Source organism: Mixophyes fleayi, chromosome 3, assembly GCF_038048845.1.
Source record: "Mixophyes fleayi isolate aMixFle1 chromosome 3, aMixFle1.hap1, whole genome shotgun sequence".
Lineage (NCBI taxonomy): Eukaryota > Metazoa > Chordata > Amphibia > Anura > Limnodynastidae > Mixophyes > Mixophyes fleayi.
Window position 1 is genome coordinate 139,275,244 of NC_134404.1, and position 23,620 is coordinate 139,298,863.

Genomic DNA, 23,620 nt, shown 5'->3' on the forward strand with positions numbered 1-23,620 from the left:
AGAGAAGATAAGTCAATAACTTTCATTTTTGCTAATTCGTGTCTAACTCATTATTGCAATCAGTAGTTATCTCATTATTGGATCTGGAGAAATACATTGAAAGGCATAAGAGATGTGCATTATTTCCTTGTTAATGTGTGTCTGATTTATCATTGTAACCCGGTAGTAAACGTATTATCTGATCAGTTGGGGAACTGTACTGCTATCTCTGTTTAATGTGCTGGTACAATTTTAATCATCTTCACAATAACCCTCTAATTCTATGGTGCATACATTTTTTTTTGATCTTTGGGATAATCAAATACCGTTAAAAAACTGCATTTGTCTTTTTTGACATTCATGACCATTCTACACCAGTGGTTACACTTAGACTTAGATGTTATTTAACACAGTATACATTCTATTTATAAATGGTCATTAAGATGCTAAATGTTTTTTTTGCTGCATTCATACATTGAGTTTTTAATTCAAATCAGTGAAAATAAACTCATAATCTAGTAAATCTAATCCAAGTGTATGTCATCATAAGAAATGCAATGGTTGCATTATGTGGTATATTATTGTCACCATCACATATGAGCCCTTTCAGATACTCTTCAGACGGCCTTTATAATATAGCTGTGACTGGTGCAGAAAGTACTGTCCTTACCACAGCTTATTCTCATTACTATGCATTCCACTATGTATTCTGTGATGCATTACAATAATTATATTTTTGATGGACCCATTTAAATAAGGTGGAAATTAAGAAAATATCTGAAATCTTTAGCATTCCATACCCAGCCTCTAGGCAGGCAAAGATAGGGATGCACAAATGGATCCTGTGCCAGTAGGTCCAGAAGTAAATTTTAAGTTTTTTAGTCACAAAGCTAACAAACCGAGGAAAAGATATGGCAACAACTTCAATATCTACTTTAACCATGTGACCTAGAAGAAAAAGGTGGGAGCACATATAGCAGATATTTGGGCCAAATAACTACTAGAGTATCCGTCCCCTCCATCTGCGGGTAGACATATTTGGAACATACCCTTTTAACCCTGCAATGTTAACACCATTAGATCCAGACCTCTAGCCTCACAAAAGGATTTGAGCTCCTTGAAGGCTATGGGATTTAGAGCTCATTGACTTGCATAAGGGAAACAATATTTCTTACACCCGTAACTTTTCAAGTTACGGGTGTATGGGTGAAAAGGAAAAATCATTCCATTCTGCAAAATGGAGAACTATCGTTTGAAAAGGAACTCTGAATATTCACATAGATAACTGCACACTGTCATCTGCAGATGGTAGCATTTCAATAAAGGCGCACAATGGATAAACAAGAGCTTTGCTGCCCTGATTTAGAAATGTTAGCAAAGGTACAAAAAACATCCTGGTCCCGTGACTTCTGAGCAATCCGGTCCTGGAGCACGGCATCTCAGCCTGTGCTGCTAGATTCCAAGGTGAAAATCTTAAAAGTCGGTTTCCCAATCCTTCTTTGAAGGAGAATATCCTCTTTCAACCACCAATTCAGTGAATTCAGTGATATTGTGATAACATTTTCTCTTGGAAAGTTCTTTCCATTTAAGGATTCTATTGAGATTGAAGCTTGTACATATTGACTATGGCAAATCTCAGAAATAAATGTTGAGTTTTGGCCATTGGGGCACACCAGTACACATCTTTCAGATCTACTGAAAGTGGCTAATCATCTGAATGAATGACCTTTATAATGGTACTCCGAGACTTCATCTTGAAATTACCTACGCTCAGAAATTACATTTTCAGGAATTTTCTGGAAGGTTTTGCAGTATAAAGAGAGCAGAATAGACTTCCTTTCCACAGAATGAAGGAAGAACTTAGCATCTTGTAGTAAAGTCTGCATAAGAGACCATGGTTCTGGATCATCTGGTAATCTTTCATAAATTCACAAATCAATCTTTATGAATTTAACCCTATGAAACATCATCACACTCTATCAGATATCCTTTTGATACAACATCAAGAACACAGGAATCCATCACTTGAGTGGACCAAACTTCTGTAACCTGCTTGGCCCACCTTGCCTCATAAAGTTTTCTCCGTGTTTTTTTTGCCTCCCATAGCAAAATGACCACAGGCAAAACACATTCACATCCTCTTCTTACATGCAGAAAATCCTTTGGAGACAGGTAATAGCTAAAATAAAATAAATAAATAAAAAAACAAATGAAGCTCCGAGCACACTTTAAAAAAAAACCTTAGAAAAATACTTACTTTCAGAGTGCAAACTTTTATGAACAGGGAGAAATCCATAATAGTTTTGCAGCTAAAAGAAAGCAAACCAGTATTATAGACAACAATTTAAGAAGTGGAAAAGATAACTACACCTGTTCTGAGAGACAAGGCAGCAGAACGCACTATCAAGCGCAAGAAAGTTGCCGTCCCGGTAAACAAATTAAGCAGACACATGACATAATTAGATTACACCCATCTAGCAAATAAAATCTATTCACATAGTGGATAAAGCAAAATGCCACCACCATGATCTCATCATATTTATATAAAGAGACATGACACAGGGATTTATTCCACACAGAAAACTAATAGTAAGTGAAGACACTGACACATTAAAAACAAATATTTTCTTTTAAATGCTACACCATGCTATTTCAAAGAATATTTTTAACAAACTTAAAAGACCAGCCATCTTCAAGTTGATATTTTAAAATACACAGATAAGAACACAATTTTGAAGCTGAATTGTTACATTTATGTTCAGGACACAAAATTGTGTAATACTGTAAATGAGGCCCTGATTTGTGCTATAACATCATGTGCTTATTGATATTAGCTTAGTTTAGTTTTAATATAACTGATATAAAACACAAGTAATGGTAACATATATATATATATATATATATATATATATATATATATATATATATATATATATATATATATATATAAAACTTCCCTAAATAATATCTGTATAAACAGTGAGTTCTGAAGTGCTTGCTTATAATTAGTACATTTTGATGTCATCAGTTCACTGTTAAATTCAAAAACGTGTGTATCGTAAGGATTAAAGTACCCCCTACTGTAAACTTTTATGGAAGTTTGAAGTTACTTTTAGTATTTTGTGACCTACATTGAAGCACTCAACCTTTAAGCCTTGTGCTTTTGTATTATCAAAGAGCGCCTGGGTGATTTCTAATATCCATATCATTTACAATAGTGGGCATAATATGGACAGCGTGCTCGCTGCCATGTGTGCTTTCTGTAGTAACATTTTTTATGCTGTATGACTTGCATAGCTGCAGTTAATGTCCCCATTATTTAGTAGTATAAGGGTGGAGTTGCTTTTCATGGTGGTGCTAGTTAAATTGGTGTTAAATAAATATATGGTCATATAGCTTGTGCAAGCACCAACTCTGTGTGAAATCAAAGGTAACGGTAATTTCCTACTATTTCTATATTTTTTAATAGCAATGTCTCAATAAAGGCTTTTTAATTCTTGTACGGTTTTCAATTTTTGCAGGCAGCTTCATTGGCATGAGTTGTGATAAGTCCAGGAAGTGAGCATGACAGGATATATATTTACAGGTGGATATAGATATCCTATACAATTATTAGATACCATATTTGAGAGCTGGGAGACGTGAAACAAAAGCTTAAAGGGTCTAACAGACCTCTATTCTGCTAGCATGAGGACAACACACACTGGGTGGTGGAGAATGAGGAGTGTTCATTAGCTTGTTTTATGTCCTACTAAGTGAAGCAAGGATGAAGCTAACCCAACGGTGATTGGCTGCCGTAGGTGATCAGAAATGTAAGAAAAATATCTGAGAACCAAATACATTGTTTAACTTGCAAAACGTTAACTCCTGGTAGGTGGTCCTATAAAAACTAATGATTAAAATTTCACTGTACAATACTATATTCATATTTTTATTGGGAAATAAGTAGAAAGCATGACATGCTCTGGGCCCATTTATCCTGTCTTTTATATCTCAATATCATTAAATGTACTCAAGACCATTCAGCAAATTACAGACAAATTTGGGGATTTCTTGTTCAGGTTCCTGCAACTTATATGATATCATCTTGTACACAATTCCTCAACCCATTAAAACAATATTTTGGTATCCACAAATGTTTTTCATTGGGTTGCAGTGGAATAAAATACAAACAGCAGAAACATTTAATAGGTTGTGACTTATTGCACAGAGAAATCCTTACATGGGCCGGCAAAAGTTAATGGCAAATATTAGAAGCAGTTAGAGATACTTAGATTTCGAGCAGATGATTCTATTTCACTTTGGAACTGAAGTCACCTGTGGTGTGTAGCAGGTGCCTGCAATCTAAAGATCACTCATTAAATGAGCTGGAATAGAGAAAAGGACTCATTCACTTGTATCACTGTGGGTACTGCATTGAGCATGGAGAAAATAAAGCATTCTCTGAGGAGGTCATACAAAAGACTGGACAATCTCAAGGCTGCAAATCAATGACCAGAGACCTTGAAGTTACTGTTTCCACCTTGTGTAATGTTATTAGGAAGTTTAAGGCCCATGGCCACAAGAGAAATTTTGATTGAAGATTGTAGCACAGAATTGTTCGAATGGTGGAAAAAGCACCTCAGTCAGTTGCCAAACAGATTCAATCTGACCTTCAGACACAAGGTACGACAGTTCTAACTTGCAACATCTGTCATCAACTGAATGAAAGGAAGTTGTATTGCAGGAGAGCCACACTACTGAGAGAGAGAGAGAGAGGCATAATAAATCCCAACTGGAGTTTGCCAAAACACACCTAACAGGCAAAATTTCTTTTGGGTGAGTGTCCTGTGGACAAATCAGACTAAATTACAGTTTTTTGGTAAAGCTCATCATTCCTATGTTTACATAAAGCAAATGAAGCTTTCAAATAAGAGAACACCTTCCCTACATTCAAATGTGGAGGCGGTTCAGTGAAGATTTGGGGTTGTGTGCTGCATCTAGCACTGGGTGCCTTGAACATGTGCATGAGATCTGCAGATTACCAGGTCATTTTGAAGCACAATGTTGAACCCAGTGGGTGAAAACTGGGTCTACATCAAAGGTCATGGGTCTTCCTACAGAACAATTATCCCAAACACACTTCAAAAAGCACACAGGAATGATTCAAGACAAAAGGCTGGCTGCTCTGAAGTGGCCAGCAATGAGACCAGACCTAAATCCCATAGAACAACTGTGGAGTGACCTGTAAACAGTAGTTGGGAGAAAAAGGAAGCTCATCCATGGCTATTGGAAGCAGTTGATTGCAGTTGTTTTGACAAAAGTCTGCTACCAATTATTAAGTCTAGGGTGTCAATAATTTTGGCAATGCCATTACTTTTCATTTTCTGATTTCAAATGTATACAGTATTCTGAATAAAAACAAAGGTTCTGTAATATTAACAGAGAATTGTGGAGAACAAATACTATTGTTTGACTTACATTTAGAGGAATTTGAGTTATTTAAAAAAAGTGTAAGGGTGCCAATATTTTTGCCACAACTGTAGTGCTAGCACTGGGGGTCATTGGAGGAGTTTGAAGCCCCAAAGTTGTAAACCGTCTAGTCACTCAAGCAGAGCAGAGGTGAGAGATTCTCTGAGGTGCCCAAACATATATCTTAGTGATAGATAATTTACTTCTGAAACCTCTGTGTCATTTGGGGAATCAATCTTACCTAATTGAAAATTAAATTAAATTTCTAAGGTGGGGGTGAAGAGCCTGAAAGAAGGGTTTAAAATCTTCCGCCTTAGACAAGAACGTGTGCATTTTCATGGGGGGGTCAATCAAGACTGAAATGTCTCATATTTCTCAATTGTGTTCTCTCACACACCAGAGGGTAAATGTATCAAGCTGAGAGTTTTCCAGCGGGTTTGAAAAACCAATCAGATTCTAGCCATTATTTATTTAGTACATTCTATAAAATGATAGCTAGAATCTGATTGGTTGCTATAGGCAACATCTACACTTTTCAAGCCCGCCGTAAAACTCTCAGCTTGATACATTTACCCCCAGGTCTTAACTAGTAACTAGTGACTCTGATTTTATTTCCTATTTTATTTCCTGAAACTTATTTGTGCAACATATTGTATGTCTTGTTATTAATTTTTCTAACTAAGCCTTGGAAACATTTTTCAGATTAAATAAATTTAATCTAGTGTGTTTTCCGTGATTCTTTTTGAACTTACGAAGCCCAGGGAGGCTCATGCTACATGTGTATATGATTTAAGTGTGAAACATTAATAAGTGGTTCTGGTGAACGTAAAGATACCATAATAAATCATTTGTGGTAGCAGAAAAGGTGTATTCATTGCTAAGTGACTAAGGTGACGCCAATCATGGGCAGCTGTTCAGGTTGCTGTATCTGGGACAGGCTGGGCGTTCGTGACAGCGTCAAAACAAATTCCCTAATCAGTGATGTTTATTAGCTCAGGAAGTCCTAAAAAGGACAGTTACACACTCACTAAATTGAGGTACTAGTGATATTGAGAAAGTACAGATGGAATAATGCAACTACATGGTCAAACAATGCACTATTTATGCAGATTTACACTGCTACCCTGGCAGAAGGTAATCCAGCCTCCTGCCCTTCTATCCAATTCAGGTGCTTCATATAGCCTGCACATAAAACAGCCTGCAGGGGCTTAACACCTTTTTGCATTACTGCTAGCGGCTCCACAACGTCTGAAGTTTTCTATTGAATGTTTACCATCAGGTGATAACATTTCTATAATCTTGCTTTGAACGCAATTTAACTTGCAAAATTCACATTCAGCTGTGATCACTTGCATAAGGAGCCTACCAGCAAGTATAATGACCTCTTCCTGTCCTTCAGGCTCAACTGACATTTTGGTGACTCAATGATAGAAAGGTCTAATTAACATGAGATTACCTGTAAAACCCAAACATGACATACTGTCTCAGAAGTCCATACATTTCTGTACAAAACACATACCCATATAAAAAGATAACGTCTATATATGTATCACTAGTACATTTGAATGTTTTTATTAATTTGTAGAATTGAGAATATAAATGCAATTTCATATAAAAAAGCAGCAGCAAAGTGAAAAAGGTGTCACAATGATTGTAAGTACAATGCCTGGTTTCCACCAGCTCTGAGAATATGTTTTGCTGCCTCTGCTAAACACATCTCATACTGCTTTCATACTGCCGCCCCGGCAATATCCCGGGTATATGAACCCAGGATATTGCCGGGGGACAGAGGCTCCGGCGGAGAGAAATTCCTGGGCAAACCCTGTTCATACTGAACACAGGTCTACCCATACCAAACTCATTGCGCATCGGAGCTCCTACTGTGTAGAAGCTGCGATACACAATGAACTTAGTTCATTGCATTAGGTCTATTTATAGTATTAGGTGATTTTCCCACTAGCGTGAGAAAATCCCCTAATACTATAAATAGACCTAGTGCAATGAGCTAAGCCCATTGCGTATTGGAACTTGTACTATGTAGAAGCTGTTTGCGGCAGTCCTGCACTTTTTTATTTTTCTTCAATCAAGCAAGAAGATTCGGGCAAGAAGATTTCCCCCCCCCCCTTTCCGGGAGAGGAACAGAAGACATTACAAGCAGGACTTTTGGAATTACAAATTTATTTTGGACATGGTCAAGCCGGACTTTGGATACAAAATTATTTTGGACTTTGTTTACAGCCATTTTGGGATTAAAAGCTGCTGACAACAGAAGAAAACTTCATTGGTGAGTATATTGGGGATTTATTATTTTTAATAACAACATGTGGTATAAATGAGGGTGTTTACTGTCATTATTGTGGGTTTATTATTTTTAATAAATGTTAGTGGTTTTAACCAGGGTGTTGTGATTTTGTTAACGTTTTATTTTGTGGAACTACAGGTCCAAGCCAGCCGTGGGTGTCAGGGCATGTTGGCACTTGTGGTTCTCCAAGTGCCAACATGCCCTGGCTGCCATAAGTATGCTGGTGCTTGTAGTTATACAAATAGCAGCATGCCCATACTGTTTAGGGCAACCTGGCTGGCTGGGACTCATAGTTCCACAAAACAAAATGGCGTCTGTTTGTTTTTTTATCACTTATTTCGCCGTTATTACCCCACACCCACCGCCCAGGGGTGTAGGAAGAGCCATAGTGCTATTAGTACTGGGCTGGATGGCCCTAGGGGGGGGGCGCTCGTTTTTTTTGGCAGACTCCACTCCATAGGGAATCCAGCCCAGCGCTGAACAGCCTGGGGTTGGTTAGTCATTATGGCAGGGGGACCCCTGCCGAGTGTCCCCCTACTATAGTGCCTCCAACCCCGGCTGGTTTGCCTAGTGCTGGTTCCGTGAAAATAGGGGGGACCCCACGCAAAATTTTTCCCTGATTTTCATGGAGCTAGCAGTGCCCTGGCAGCACTAGGGTTAATACTAAATAGAGGGGGGACCCCACCCTTTTTTTTTTTTTTTAACTTTGATCTATTTCTTACTGTTTTGCCAGCTGCCGGAACTCCGGCAGCCGTATCACAGGCAGTGTAACAGTGATGTGTTTATACAACTCGCTGCTACAACACAGGAGACTTAGCTAACACGGGAGTGTTTACATCGCAGCAAAGCGCCAGAGATGACCAGCGATTCTGAAGATCAGGGTAAAAATTGCAGCTTGATACATTTGAGAAAATTTTGACTAAAATCGCGGGTTATCACTTTTTTTTTACACGCTGAAAAAATCAGACCTTGATACATTTACCCCGTGGTCTTTAAGAATACGCCCTGTGATGCATGCCATACCTTCCTCGCGTCTGCCAACCCCGAAGTGCGCAAGGCTATAGGAAGCAGTATCTGGTGAGTGAAAGACAATTGGGAGGTGGGAGTTAAGGGGTCACCAGGTAGGCTGAACATTGAGCCTAGGAGACTAATCATTAAGGACCAGGTTGCATTTAGAATAATCCACGCAAAACTGCATTTTCATTTTTGGACTGAATTTTTTTTTATATTTCATTACAACATTAGCCAGTGTAAAACATATGGTCAGTCAGAATCTTAAGCTTTGTTACAGTCTATGTGATAAAAATAATATCCACCTCTGAAGTCGGCATCACAGACACACACACCATCCTAAACCCTGTAGACTGCGTGACTGGATTTATGCAACTTGCTCTATATTTGTCTTCAGAGAGCAGAGAACGGGTGTCCTGTGCTGTGCGTAAAACAGATGGTATTGAGAGATAAAGGCCAGGAAGGAAATTAGGAATTGATTTTTTTCTGTGAAGGGATAGTTTACGCATGAAAAGAGGTCCTACATCAAAAGTGGAGCACAGGTTTTGAAAAACACTGGTGGTTTCCTGGTTGTAAGAGTGCTGCCTCCAATCCCTCTGGGGGACCTCCACATAGCTTGACCCCAGGTAAGCAATATTCTTAGACCGTGTTGTATTTATGCTATTGCACCTGAAACTTAATTTCTACATTAGGGTGGTATTATCTTTTAAATTAATGGAATTGACCAATTAATATTATAACTTTAATCTGTGTGTTGTCAATTTTCACTTGTAGGAAGTGTACTGTATATTTTAAATAAGAGTTGTTATTTTTGATATACAAATTTGCAAAGCTTTGGACCCAAAATCTGTCCTAACAAAATGTGTAACTGTGAAAATGTGACAGATCAATTATTCAAAACAAGTTGTGCTTTATGTTTTTATTTCCTTTATTTTGGAAAGCGCTGGTAAGCCAGACTCCATGAACTTCCGATTAATTGTATGTTATTGTATTGTTATTTGTGGTATGTTCAGTTTGTCTCCTTGACCTCTTCACTGCTGCAGTATATGAGTAATGCAAAATAATACCAACATGCATTATAACAAACAAAGTATACAATGTTCTGCCCCCCACACACACTTATTGTCCTGTTGAATATAGGCAGCAATAATTAAATGATGTTAAACACATTTAATAACAACAATCATAATGTAAATGGTAATGATAATCATGTTGGTTGTATAATTCACTCCAGGATACCACTGTGAAGAAAGGGAGATGGGATTAAAAAGGAAAAGACCACTGTCTACAGGATGAGTCTTGTTGGAAGGTATGTCTTTATCCTAATCATCTGCACAAACCCATAAATGAAACAAGAAAGTAACAAAAAGTAAGAGCAGGACAAGTCTAGACTGTTCTAGTGGGTGTTTAGAAACAGCCAGCAGTTGTAGTCTGTTTTGTATACTAACATGAATTATCTAGATTACCCAGGAATATTCATTAGCATAAAATAACCTAATAACAGGTTGCTACAACTTTGTTTAACACATTCTTATACATGCAGCTTTAGATCAAAAGGTTTAAAGGGCTACGAGAAGTTACTAATATTAGTATTATATTATTATCGCTTATATAATGCCAACCTATTATACAGTTTTTGTAGAGAATGTTTAATAATTTAGAACAGTCCATGCCCCTGTGGAGCGTATAGTCTAAAGTCTCTGCCTCATCAACTATTACTATCATTAACTTGTGTGTTTTTGAACTGTGGGACCAGAGCAAACCCAGACGAACACTGGGAAATCTTACAAACTGCACATGGATAGTGCCCTGGTTGGAATGGAATCCATGTCCCCGGCACTGTGGGGCAGCACTAATAATGACTATGTTACCGTGCCACCCTGAAAAATAACTAAAAGTGGAACTAACCTAAAAAATAACAGAAATCGAATATAAACTAGAGAAAAGCAGTACTTTAATTCGCCTTGATTTTAATGCAAGAACAACTCTATTTACTCAATAATTCAGTTAGAAGCGTTTCATTGAAAGCTTCCATATATATGCCATTAACTTGTACCGCTTAAGAAATTGCTCAGTTATGAGGAATTTATGCTACTGCAGACTTCTGTTTACATCATTTACCTCTTTCACATATTAAAAAAATAGACAATAGATTATGGAATATTCATTGCTATCAGCATGGCCGTCATTAGCAATGGGTACTTACCTGCCCTATATCCAAGTGTTTATTCTAAACAGCACTGATCTAAAAATGATGTATAATCTATCCATGCAGACCTTGTTTACCTTGCCAGTATCTGCCCACCAGTCAGTCATCCATATCTTGGTAAACACTCAGCTCACCCATTGGTCATTGCTAGGAGACTTGCACTGATGTCACTTGCAAGTACGTATTTATCCTGCCAACATAGAGCAGTCTGATGTAAAGTCTGTGTGTAGCGTGAGACTGAAGCGGATGAGTTCTCTGTACAGTGCTGCGGAATTAGTGGCGCTATATAAATAAATTCATGATGATGATGATGAGATGCCCATAGCTGGAAATGATTCGGTGTGAATAAGGATCAGTGGACTCTCATGCAACACACAGATGTAAAAGTTTCCTCTTTAACTGTTTTAGGCACCGTAATACCCATAAATAATTGCAGCCGCACATGGCGAGAGGCTCCTATGCAGGCGCGGGCTGGCAGATTTCAGCCCGGGGGGCGCACAGGCGGCCGCATCACATGACACGTGATGCGGCCGCGTCATTGATGACGCGGCCGCATCGCGTGTCATGTGATGTGGCCAGCTGTGCGCTGACGGAACCGCATCGCGTGTCATGTGATGCGGCCGCCGTTAATAATCAGGCAATAGTCTGCTCCTATGGGACCTTGTGCTGAACTGAATCACCCATTTAAAAATAAAATGTATCATTTATGTATTTTGCATCATTATACTGTGTGCATGTGGAGCTAATGACTATAAGGGGAAAATTCAGTTCAAGGTGAAGTTCTTTTGGAGTCTCGCATGATGAAACTCAGAACATAAAACATTGCTGTCTTTTGCAGAAATCAGTAATGTTTTAGGTAGCTTAATACCCGGAAATACTTCCAGCTGCACATGGCGCGAAGCTCTTATGGGACCTGACCCTGAATTTGTATAGCCCGCTAAATGTGCTGAGCATGGCTATCAGCCTAGGCTCCATATCTTTTGGGGCCACAGCCTGGTGCAGCATATTGCTTAAGTGACCCCATATGTGTCACCCTTAGCATGGATGGAAAGTTCACTGAGAAAGAGCTTCGACAATGCTTCAGCCTGTTTGAAACAACAGTAGTACGAGTGAAGTTTGCAGGATTGGACTGTTGCAGTGTTCTGGGCTGGGCAGTAAGTAGAAATCTATATTGTGTACTTTTCTGTGTCGAAAAAGCAGTATGTGGGCATGTACCTATGTATTAAATAGACTATTGTAGTGCTTTTTATCTGATTTCTAAATGAGGCCCAGTGTATGAACATTCTCAGTCTACAGCATTTTTACTTATCAAAAATCCTCATAGAAAGCAATAGCAAAACAACCAGACTCACAAAGTGCGTGGAGCAGACAAATATAACATGTACCCTCTAGTTAGCGAACTTAATTCTAAATATATGTTTGAAGGCCTCAAATAATGTGTCTACATCCCAGAACATTGAAATGATAATGTGCTTATATATATGTAAAAAGAAAAGTTTAAATCAAACAGACGTGGCGAATGCCTTACATATTTGTATACAATCGGAACGGTTTGTTTTTCAAATTTGATTATAATAATATGCACTTCTTATAACTAAAGGACAAATCAAGTATGATTTTTATTTTCTCAGTGAAATCCCTATATATTTCAGTGGTTATATGATACTAGCATCATATGGTTTATGGTAGGAATAAGGGGGAATGGTTTATTCTATAAAAATTCCAAAGCTTCTCAGCCCACTACATCATATGTCATGCGATTGTGGTTGTCATGGTAATTTCATGATGCTTCTCAAACTGTAAATCATTAATAGCAAATTGAATCAAGAATCCTAAGAAATAATAAAGAATAAACAACTCCATGGGGTATATTTACTAAACTGCGGGTTTGAAAAAGTGGAGATGTTGTTTATCAGATTCTAGTTATCATTTATTTAGTACATTCTACAAAATGACAGCTAGAATCTGATTGGTTGCTATAGGCAACATCTCCGAATTTTCAAACCCACAATTTAGTAAATATACCCCGATGTGTCATCTTACAGATGACCATAATCTTCTATTTTAGAGAAACATTTTTGCAGCGTATTGCACATTTAAAGACATCAAAGAAATAAGTATGTTTAAGACAATTGGATTTTTACAAAACGAGAGTAGTTTATCCATCATGATTTGTTTACCTGTCTATTTTGTATTTTTTTTTACCTTTTAAGTGGGTTTTCACTTTAAATAAGCCCTGTACCAAATCCCCTCCCTTCCCATTAATAGTACTTTGGCTCTAGTTGGAAATATTAGATCTGCTGTGTCAGACGTATCCAGTTACAGAGAGAGCTAGCAACATTGAAGGTGATTAACAGACGTCCCAGCTATATGTAGGTGCTAGAAACTTGCTAAATAAAGCAAATGAAGGTAGTCCCAGGGGAAGGTCCCCCACCAAAGTACTTGTTTTAGGAAGGAAGGAAGGAAGGACATTTAGTACAGGGGTTATTTAAAGTGGAAACCCTCTTTAAATATAATTTCACACATCTGGTACTGGAAATCATGTAGAAATTATCGGTTTATAATGTTATAATACTTTTATGTTAATTTAGTATGATGAAATAAACTTTGTCTAAGTTTAAAAAATGAAAATAAATACATGATCACAATCCTGCTTAACAACAGACCAGGGTCAATTTCTGGAATCAGAATTTGACAAGGGTTAGCTGTAAATCTATTGCCAAAGTTGTGTTATATTGATTAAACTTTAAGCGTGACCTAGAAATGCTTGTGAATCCTGGCTATAATTCAAGCACTGCATTCCTGTAAAATTACCCAGCAAATCTCTGATGCCAAGGTCAATGTTATCATATATGCTTCAGCAATCACTCATACTGCTCACACCTTCATATGTGTATCTGCTTTCTTCCAGTGCATACTTCTAAAGGTGCCAAAACATCATCTTTATCTCTAACTTTTATAAAATGAAAACTGGGTGGAGGACAACATTGCAGAGTCATAAGAACTATTCTCTACAATCACATTACAGAATCAAGTATGAGAATTTAAAACTCACTTTAGATCCAACGCGGTGCCCTTCTTCTTATCCCAGATAAAACCTCTGATTCAGTATCAGGCATGTGCAGTATAATGAATGGAGCACTGGCCACCTTTAGCTGATCTCTCCCCTTCTCAGCAGGATGACATGTTTCTGAGAATGACGGTAATAGTGATGATAATTAATTCATACCATGAAACACAGCATTGCCTGTATAGAGATCATTAGTTATAGGTCTGTTAGTGCTATAACAGCTCTGCTCCTCCTGCAGCTAACAGACAGACTGCAATCTCATCCTTACAGGCTGCTACAGCTGTGGATCTGCAGAGGCCTTTTGTTCTGAGCATCTGCAAGCTAAGTACTCAGAAGGAGGTTAAATGCAGCTAATAACCACTTCCCCTTAACCTGTTTAAAAAGACAAAAAAGGCCTCTTTGAACTCAAGGATTAAACACATAAGGATGAGAGGTCTGACATTTATGCAGCTGTTATTTCAAAGGAAATGTTTCATGAAAACCTACACATTGGATCTTATTTATGAAACATAATAAATGTGCAGCACAAACACCTTCAGTTTGCTCTGGTGCACTTAGATGTTCTGCCATATCAAGGGACCCAGTTGCTCTCCAGGGTACTCCTCCTAAACTAAAAATGTGCCTAGGTTTGTGGAGAGGCGCACTGTGCAAAGATGTAATGTCCAATCACCTACCTAGTACTTTCATTAAATTAAACGTTCCAGGTTTTTTTTTCTAAATTACGGCTCAGTTTAGCCTCATTGATGGCTTCAATTAATCATGAGTACGAGGGGACATCTGGATTGTCTTTGTTATATGTGTCACTTTTGTGTGTTTTAAGCTGCCTTTTTTATTGTGCAAAGTACACCTTGTTTCCCATGATGACCAGACCGCACATTTCCCATGATGCGCAGACCAAATTTATGCTATAAACTGCTTTCCCTTTTTAGTTGTATGTCTTAAGCTGTGTACACAATATAATTTTTAGTTGTATGTCTTAGGCTGGGTACACACTGGAGCATTTTCATCCAATAATCGGGCAAATCAGTCGACATACAACCGTTGGGTCAGAAGTTGGGTTAGTGTGTATAGTGACATGATGGTTGAAAACCGTCTCAAAGTATCGATCATCGTTTCATTTGGTTGGTCGTACTGTTTAATATTTTCCGACCAATCACCTATTATTATTACCATTTATTTATATAGCGCCACTAATACGCAGCGCTGTACAGAGAACTCAGTCCCTGCCCCATTGAGGCTTACAGTCTAAATTCCCTAACACAGACAGAGACAGAAAGACACAGACAGACACACAGACTAGGGTCAATTTGTTAGCAGCCAATTAACCTACCAGTATGTTTTTGAGTGTGGGAGGAAACCGGAGCACCCGGAGGAAACCCACGCAAACACGGGGAGAACATACAAACTCCTCACACCTAACAATCATGTAGTGTATATGCACTCATGCTCACGATCTCCATAGAGTTTACAAAGACGTGTTCTTTTCAGCCGATGCTAGCAATGAATGTCCTGGTGAATAAATGTAGAGAGTGCTGTAGAAGGAATAATTCATTTGTTCTTTCTGAGACAGAATGTTTTGTTTCAGAGTCACAGAAGCTAACGAAATTCGTTTGGACATGTGGATAGCTATAACAAGGCAGTTTCACTCAGTGTGACAATGTGACAAGAATGAATGAATGAATATTGTGCTGTCATTCTCTGAAGACTAGAGGACCAGATGGACCAGATGAAAAGCACATATCTGAAGGTAGATAATGTCAGTGTGTATGGATGAATCGTCAAACTGATCGGACCTTTAGTCGTAGGTACAATCGTTGGAGATATCACGTCAATGGGAAAATTCTTGAGTGTGTACCTAGCTTTAAGCTGGGTACACAGGTTTTAGTTCTATGTCTTAAGCTGTGTACACACTACAGGTTTTAGTTGTATGTGTTACGCTGGTACATACTACAGGTTTTTCACACGATTATCGTGGCAATAAACGACTTTTATGTCCTATATTGCATTAGTGTGTACACTCCCACGATCAGGTTTTATCGTACCAAACCATATCGTATCATTTGATTTGATTTTAGAACAGGACCAAAAATCTCTATAAACGATGGAACTATGTTGGTCAAATCCTGAAGTGTGTATACACTCACGACCAGCAGTGTAGGCAGATCTCCATACAGTATAGAGTCACAATCTTTTCAGCAGATGGTTATGATAGATGAAGAGCACAGATCTCAAGGTAAATTGTGTAAAATTGTGTAAGTGAATCAGCATGCTGATCGGCACTTTCAGTCATTGGTAAAATCATTAAAGACATCGCATTGGGAGAAATTTTCTGTAGTGTGTACCCAGCTTTAGTTTGCTCACGTAATTTACATTTTCAGTGCAATTTTTTTTAAAATTAATATTATTTTGAAACCATAGTTTGCTCCTTTTTATGTTTGCATAGTTAGTGTTCCACCCCCAACCAATGCTGTGTTTTCTTCATTTACCACAGATATCCATTCAGCTGCAATCAACACCCAAATTTCAGACTCAGAATCTCTTTGTCTCTTGTGTCTTTTATGGTGGGAGAATGGATAGTTACCAAATCTCTGAGGTTTGCAATGGGATGGGATGGAAGGGAGATGGTGTTTGGCTTTTGTAAGTTTGAAAAAGGAGTATTCCCTCCTAAAATGGGAGCAGGTTGTAGCCAAACACATAAACGTTACCCACTCACTCATATTCAATGCATCTCCCCCCGCCCTTTCAAATTTTCTGCAAACAAACATGTCATTGATCTCAAAATGGTATATATAGTATGAAAAGTAACACAGAATAAAACATTAATGGGTTCTCTGTTTTACTCATTATTACAAAAAATCAGTATATCAAGCAGAGTGTCACTCACCGGACTGTGAGTGCCATTTCCCGTGTGTTCAGGAACCGTGGCCGTCCGCCATCCTGAGGGTCTGCGCATGCGCAGCCCTTATCAAACCTTCAGTACCTGTTGCTTTTAATTGATTGAATGATCAGGCAACCCTCCCTATTTAAACCACCTGTGATCATTACCTGGTTGCCTGATCTTGGAGTCTCATTCCCCATGAGCCTCTGAAGGTATTCCTGTGTTCCTCGTGTATTCAGCTCCTGCTGATTCCTGTTTACTGCTATTGTGGTTTCCAGACCACTTCAACTCTCCTGTGTTCATCGTGCCTGCACTCAGCTGATTCCTATCTGCTATTACTACCGGACTTCTGTTCGTTTCAACTCTCCTGTGTTCATCATGCCTGCACTCATCTGATTCCTATCCGCTGCCTCCGTTACTACTACAGAGTTCCTGATCGTCTCAACGCTCCTGTGTTTATCGTGTCAGCTCTCCGCTGCCTCCGTTACTACTACAGGGTTCCAGACCGCCTCTACTCTCCCGTGTTCAGCGTGCCTTCTCTCCGCTGCCTCCACCACTACTACTGGATACCAGACAACCTCAACTCTCCCGTGTTCTTCATGTTTCCAGTTCCACTTACTACTGCTTCCTGAGTATTGTTTCGTTGATTCTGGATTACCTGCCGTGCGCTGCACCAACTTGATTACCACTTCCACCCTCCAGTGGTCTCTCCTCCTGCCAGCCTTCAGCCGTTCAGGTATCCCTGCACGTCTCTCTGACAGCCTGCTCTCCTGAACCGCGGTATGCATACTTTCCATTGACTTTGTTTTTGTATTGCATATTCATCTGGACTGAGTTGTGTTCTCCTCCGGAGCCTCCTATCCACTGAAGCTATTGTTACCATTGACTTTGTTTCCTATTGCCTGGATAGCTATTGTGACTTTGTATACTTCAAGCAGTGCTTGTCAGTTATCGTTGTATTGTGGATATCATCGTGGGATCCAGTTCTGTGTGCCCCGTGTATACTCTGCTTTACATTCATCTCCTCGTGCCCCTCCTCACATATATATAGCAGTGGTACAACTTGCTGACGCAGACCACTGACTCCTGTTCCCTGTGACACCAGTTTCAAGTATCCTCTCACATAAGCAGCGGTACAACTTGCTATACGCAGACCGCTGACTCTCACTACCTCCTCGCTACTCCTGGACATTCCTCCTCACTATAGCAGTGGTACAACTTGCTATACGCAGACCACTGACTTTCCTCACGTTTCCTTGTCCATCTGGTTCCTCGTGTACATTCATCTACTCATTACCAGTTGCTGCTAGTCATAGACTTTCCTCGAGCATTCTCTCACCATCTGCTGTTTCTCCTGTTCCGTTGTCACCCTGCTACCAGAGAACCATAGTACCAACTATATTACTCTGGTAAGTCCATCATCTGGTGATATCCTGGGCAAAGACTCCTAGTGCCCGTGACACAGAGATCTAAAATAAGGGTATAACCAGTGACCAACATTACTGACTCCCAGTCAACAGTCGTTACACACACAGCACTCTTCAATTTACCTCTGAAATATGTCTCTCCTCCTCTCAGATAACCACCTCTCAGTCCTACCTCAGAGAATTCTCTAATGCTTCTCCCACTTATGGTACTCACTATGACACCTTACCAGACTCTCCCCCAACCATCACTCTTTCAAACCCACCTCTTCACTATAGCTTGATATTACTCTTCTCCTTCTGCATGCTCTACCAGCTCCAGTCCGATGTCCTTTCCAAGTCCCACAAGCACCTATTATCACAGTATTGCCCTCACCCTCTAAAAAATTGCTCCTGAAATGTGCATAATGTGTACGTTTAAAAGTATCGGCCTCAGGGGAGGTGAAATCTAGTCCTTTTACAAAGACTCTGTGGCCTTCTTCCATTATACAGCTAACACCTTATATATTTGTGCACAAATAGGTGTATAACATCACAGTATTGCATTTACTTTTCAGGCCTCTAATTCTGCAGATTTACATTTGATCCTTTGATAACATAGGTGTTCTAGTGCTTCAGTCCGCAGCAATAGGAAATTAGGTGTCAGTTCGATTTAAGAAAAACTTGACACCAGGGCTGCCTAGCGACACTAGCTACTGCTCGCTTAGCCAATACAGTGTCCCTCTGTGCACGCATGAGCTACTAATCTAGAGCGTGCATGCACCCTGGAACTGAAGCCAGGGACTTTGTTTTCCAGTTCAATTTTCACTAATATTACAAATAAAGAAAATATAAATATAAAGGTTCCAGATTCCCTAAAAAAATAACAAAGTTTAAAAGAAAGAAAGAAAAGATAGATAAAAACAACAAATTTGTTTAAAAACTGGGAAAATGCTATTTTGCCAATAAAGTATTTTTTCCTGTGCTCTGCCTCTGCTATCTCCATCCTAAGATGGCGATAAAAATAAGAGGACAGCCACTGTCCCATGCGTTGATAGCCAGAGATAGCCTTCATTGGCCATGGCCTGGAAACCAAAATGAGCCTTTCTCCAGTGAAAACTCCCCTTTAGTGTCTTATACACTTGCTGCTGGTATACATGGCATTAAAAGGGTACACATCTGTCAACTGTCCTGGTATCAGGACAAAAGTCCTGATGGCAGTTGGGAGGTATATTAGAGTATACATTTATACATGCTGTATATCTTTATATTGGTCACAATGTTTATTATACATATATTTGCTATTGTACATAGCAAGTTCGTAGAGCTTAAAATATGGTCCCTGGTTTGTATTTTATATAACCAGTCAAAGCAATGTAGGACATTTCCAGTCATGAATTAAGGTTGAAGGATAAAAAAATAGAAAAAGAGAATGATATAAAAAGTGTTAAAAAGCACATTTTAAGTCATGAAGTTTGATAAGCAAAGTACACACAGCAAGATCACATAGGGAAATAAATTATGAAAAGTTACAATGATATAATACAGAATTGAGCAAGTAATTAAGCAGTGAACATGCGCAAAATAGAGAAAATGGCAAAAAACAGAACATACAAAATAAACTACTGTCAATACGCTAAAGTTCATTTGCAAACCCCCCAAATGTGGGTACTGCCTTTTAATTTGTGCAAATAAGCCTATTTCGCCATCAGCATATATCAAGGTGCAGAGACATTTCTCTTTTCTTCTATCACTTATATTTGCAGATATACCTGAAAGTTTGTATTAGTCAGAGTTAAAATGTCACTTCAAAATTCAACCTACTACTACTTTAGGACCACGCTTTTTGTTCATTTTAACCTTCATGTTTTTCTCCTAAAATGCTGCTAAGTTTAATTTCAGTAATGCTTTAAATTAATCATGAGAAGGAACTTAAATTAATCATCAGTATCATTTATTTATCTAGCGGCAGGAAATTCCGTAGCGCTTTACAATTGAGGACAAACACAATAATAAACAATACTGGGTAATACATACAAAGAGGCAAGAGGGGCCTGCTCCCAAGCTTACAATCTAAGGGACAATGAGAGTCGGAAAAATTAGGTAAAGGGTGGTAATATGGTAGCCTAGTGAGGTTAAGAATGTGGTTGTGGAATATTATAACCTTTCCAGAAGAGGTGGGTTTTCAGAGAACGGAAGGTTTGTAGACCAAAGGAAAGTCTTATTGTGTGAGGGAGGGATATCCACAGAGTGGGTGCAGCTTCGAAAAAATTCCTGTAAACTGGAATGGGTAGATATAATGAGAATGGATGAGAGACATAGATCTTGTACAGAATGGAGTTGTCAAGTTGGGAGATATTTTGAGACAAGTGAGGTGATCTATGTTGGTACTTTTTTGTTCATGGCCTTGTATGTTAGTAGAAGAATTTGATATTGAATTCAGTAAAAAAAAACAGTCAACTAATGTAGAGACTGACAGTGGCTCAGCAGGGGAAGAACAATTTGCAAGGAAACTCAGCCTGGCCGCTGCATGCAAAATAGATCATAGGGGTGAGAGTCTGTTATGGGGAACACCAGTAAGGAGAGAATTGCAATGGTCAATGGTGGGAGATGATGAGTGCAGGAATTAAAGTTTTTGCAGTGTCTTGTTTAAGATATGTGCGTATTCTGGTACTGGTTTTTGGATGTATGTAGCATGATTTAGTTGTAGAGTCGATGTGGGGAACAAAGGATAGTTGTGAGTCAAGGATCACACTGTTATGTGCGTATCGTCGCTAACCAATAACGATTGTCGAACCTCGATTTGTGTTTCCAAAGCACAAAGATTTATTCGCAATAAGTGGAAAAATATGCTCAAGCGAAGTAATAGTAAATACAGCTGTTACTTATCGCAGGCGCTCTGGATCCAGTGCAGTCATACAATCCTGAAGTCTGGGGACAAGAAGTCTGCACTCTGGATCACAAGCTGCTGCTTATATACACAATCAAATACAGTAATACAATGAAGATGGTATAGCTTGCATCTATTGGTCCGGGTCTCAGGAATGTCCAAGGGGTCGTCAATCATTGGCTGGTTCATCCTAAGGAATCCAAAGGAGGGGGTCATCTCTGCAGGGGGTATGCTCTGCTCTTCCCGCCCGGATTCCTTAGTCTTAAGTAGTTCATAATTCCCTATCATTCATAACTTGCGTATGCACTCTGCGATTCCCTCGCAGAGTGAACCAAACAGTAGGATATGTAATAAGGTTCATTATGATACCACTCATGATGTTATTCCTTTAACCCATTCCGTGTATTTCACTAATATGCATGTAACTCTGATATAACATATAAATACTACTATATTTCGACATAACTGACTATGTGTTGCAATTACCATTAATGTGTACTATTTTATAAGTATACGTGTTTGTGCGAATGTATGGTAAAAGACCGATTACTGTTGCTGCCACGTGTAGTGGATGCGCACGCCCTTTCACGCCGTAGCGTGCCCTTGTACGTCATAGCGTACCGTACGCATCTTTTCAGACAAAGACAACCAAGTTTGCTAGACTTTAATTGAAATGACTTTATCCAATTTGCTGACTTCGACAGTTCCACCCTTTGATAGTGTAATAAACTATCACCCAATCACCGTTTCAAGTTCAGGATTATACAATACTTCTTCACAGACCATGATCTCAGTATCTGGTACCACCCTTTCAGTCTCTTTCTCAGTGTTACTCCCATGAGACCGTTTTCCACACTTCAACACAGTAGAAACACATTTGACAACTAAACCATTTGCTAAGATGACACCCAGTATAAGGAGAAGGAGCTTATCTACACTCGCAATCATTTCCTGTACCCACTCCCCCAGACCGGAGAACCATTTTGCTGGGTTCAACCATGAAAACCAGCCCGCCACCTTTTCCCCGACCTCATATAACGAAGAATTATGGCTCTTTCGAAATTCCCATTTCAGCTGCAAAATTTCATCCATCTTCCGGTCTATAACCTCTTTAGGGTCTTCCGTATTATTAGTAATGTACGTGCAACATTTGACACCGAACTGGGTGGCCAGTGTCACACAGTACCCACCAGTAATAGAGGTGAGATAATTTAGTACCAGTCTATGTTGCACCAACTCCTTCTTGTACGCTTGTAGCTCCCTTCCAGTATACCTGAAAGTGTCATCATACATCTCGGTGATATTATCTATTAATTTAGCTAGGTCTTGGATATATTTGAAGTTTAATGTTCCCCGAGCGGTCCTGGTGAGATCTAGAGCAACCATAACTTGGAAACCAGCAGTTTCACTAATCAATTTTGTAGCTATGGGTTCCTCTCCAGGAATCATATTTCTCTTGCCATGGTGTTCATACTGTGTGTGTATGTATGGTGGTGATGTAGTCTTGTGAATATCTACCATTTCTTCATGAGTAATAGTCATGATTTCAGGAACCAGTTTAGCTAAGAAACACAAGCCCTTGGAACTCGGAGTCACCCAGGAATAAGCTTTTCTTCCACAAACAAAATACACATCCTCAGGGAGAACATAAGGGATGGTATGCCCATGAATTATGTCACACAGAGTTTTGATAAAACTACCCATGCCTAGTGTCTCCATCTGCTCTAGACATGTGTCGGCATTAATGACATTTTCACATTTATCTGTAGAGACTTTTCCAATAGATACCTTCTTATGTTTGGTTATACGCCCTAACTTGTGACTTCCATCAACATTCCTGCCTAGTAGTGACCTTGTGAGTCTCTCTCTAAAATGAGTGTGGCGAGCCATTGTCTGATCTGATAGGTCAGCCTCCCAATTCTCCAGGCTCTTTGCATGAGATATGTTTAGGCACAGCAAAGATCTGCCTATGGAGTATTGTCGAAGCGTCAGACTAGGGGACCTAGTGTTATTGTACCTCCCTTCTATGGGCCTCCCACCCCTTAATTCGAGTACTTCGGATATGTTTAGCGGGAATGGCACTAGTCCTATGTTATGCTGCCCTTGAGGCACGTGAGAGCACACCCAACACTCGGTTTGGTTTAGTACCTTACCCACCAGGGAGTGATAATCCTCCAAAGGATGCCCGCCTATATTCAGAGTACTGGGGGACTGGCATCGTTGGATGCATCTCTCTTCAACTAGGGAGTTGCAGAACTTGCAGATACAATACTCATCAGACAATAGCCCCTCACACTGCCTCCGAGTTCCTGAGCTAGCAGACCTTTTCATAACCCCTGGACCAAGTTTGATAATGGGCTGCTCAGGATATCCTATTAACTTTTCTTCGGCCTCCATTTCATCCGTATCACTCCCAGAACTCTCCTC

General features: G+C 39.3%; 1 protein-coding gene and 1 long non-coding RNA gene across 3 annotated transcripts in view; one reads left to right on the forward strand and one right to left on the reverse strand.

Moving 5' to 3' along the window:
• The window catches only part of TDRP (testis development related protein), a 90,041-nt gene extending 75,805 nt beyond the window's left edge, over positions 1 to 14,236 (reverse strand). The window contains exon 1 of the mRNA XM_075202462.1: positions 14,008 to 14,236. The gene's annotated coding sequence lies outside the window, so the exon portion shown is untranslated. The remainder of the gene's footprint in view (positions 1 to 14,007) is intronic.
• The window catches only part of LOC142144070 (uncharacterized), a 93,311-nt gene that overhangs the window by 3,077 nt on the left and 66,614 nt on the right, over positions 1 to 23,620 (forward strand). Inside the window, exons 1-3 of one of the 2 annotated variants that reach the window (XR_012689648.1) lie at positions 9,120 to 9,369; positions 9,978 to 10,052; positions 15,608 to 15,769. This is a non-coding gene — a long non-coding RNA (uncharacterized LOC142144070). Of the gene's footprint in view, positions 1 to 9,119; positions 9,370 to 9,977; positions 10,053 to 15,607; positions 15,770 to 23,620 lie in introns of those variants that run through there. The other variant, XR_012689647.1, reaches the window with a different exon arrangement.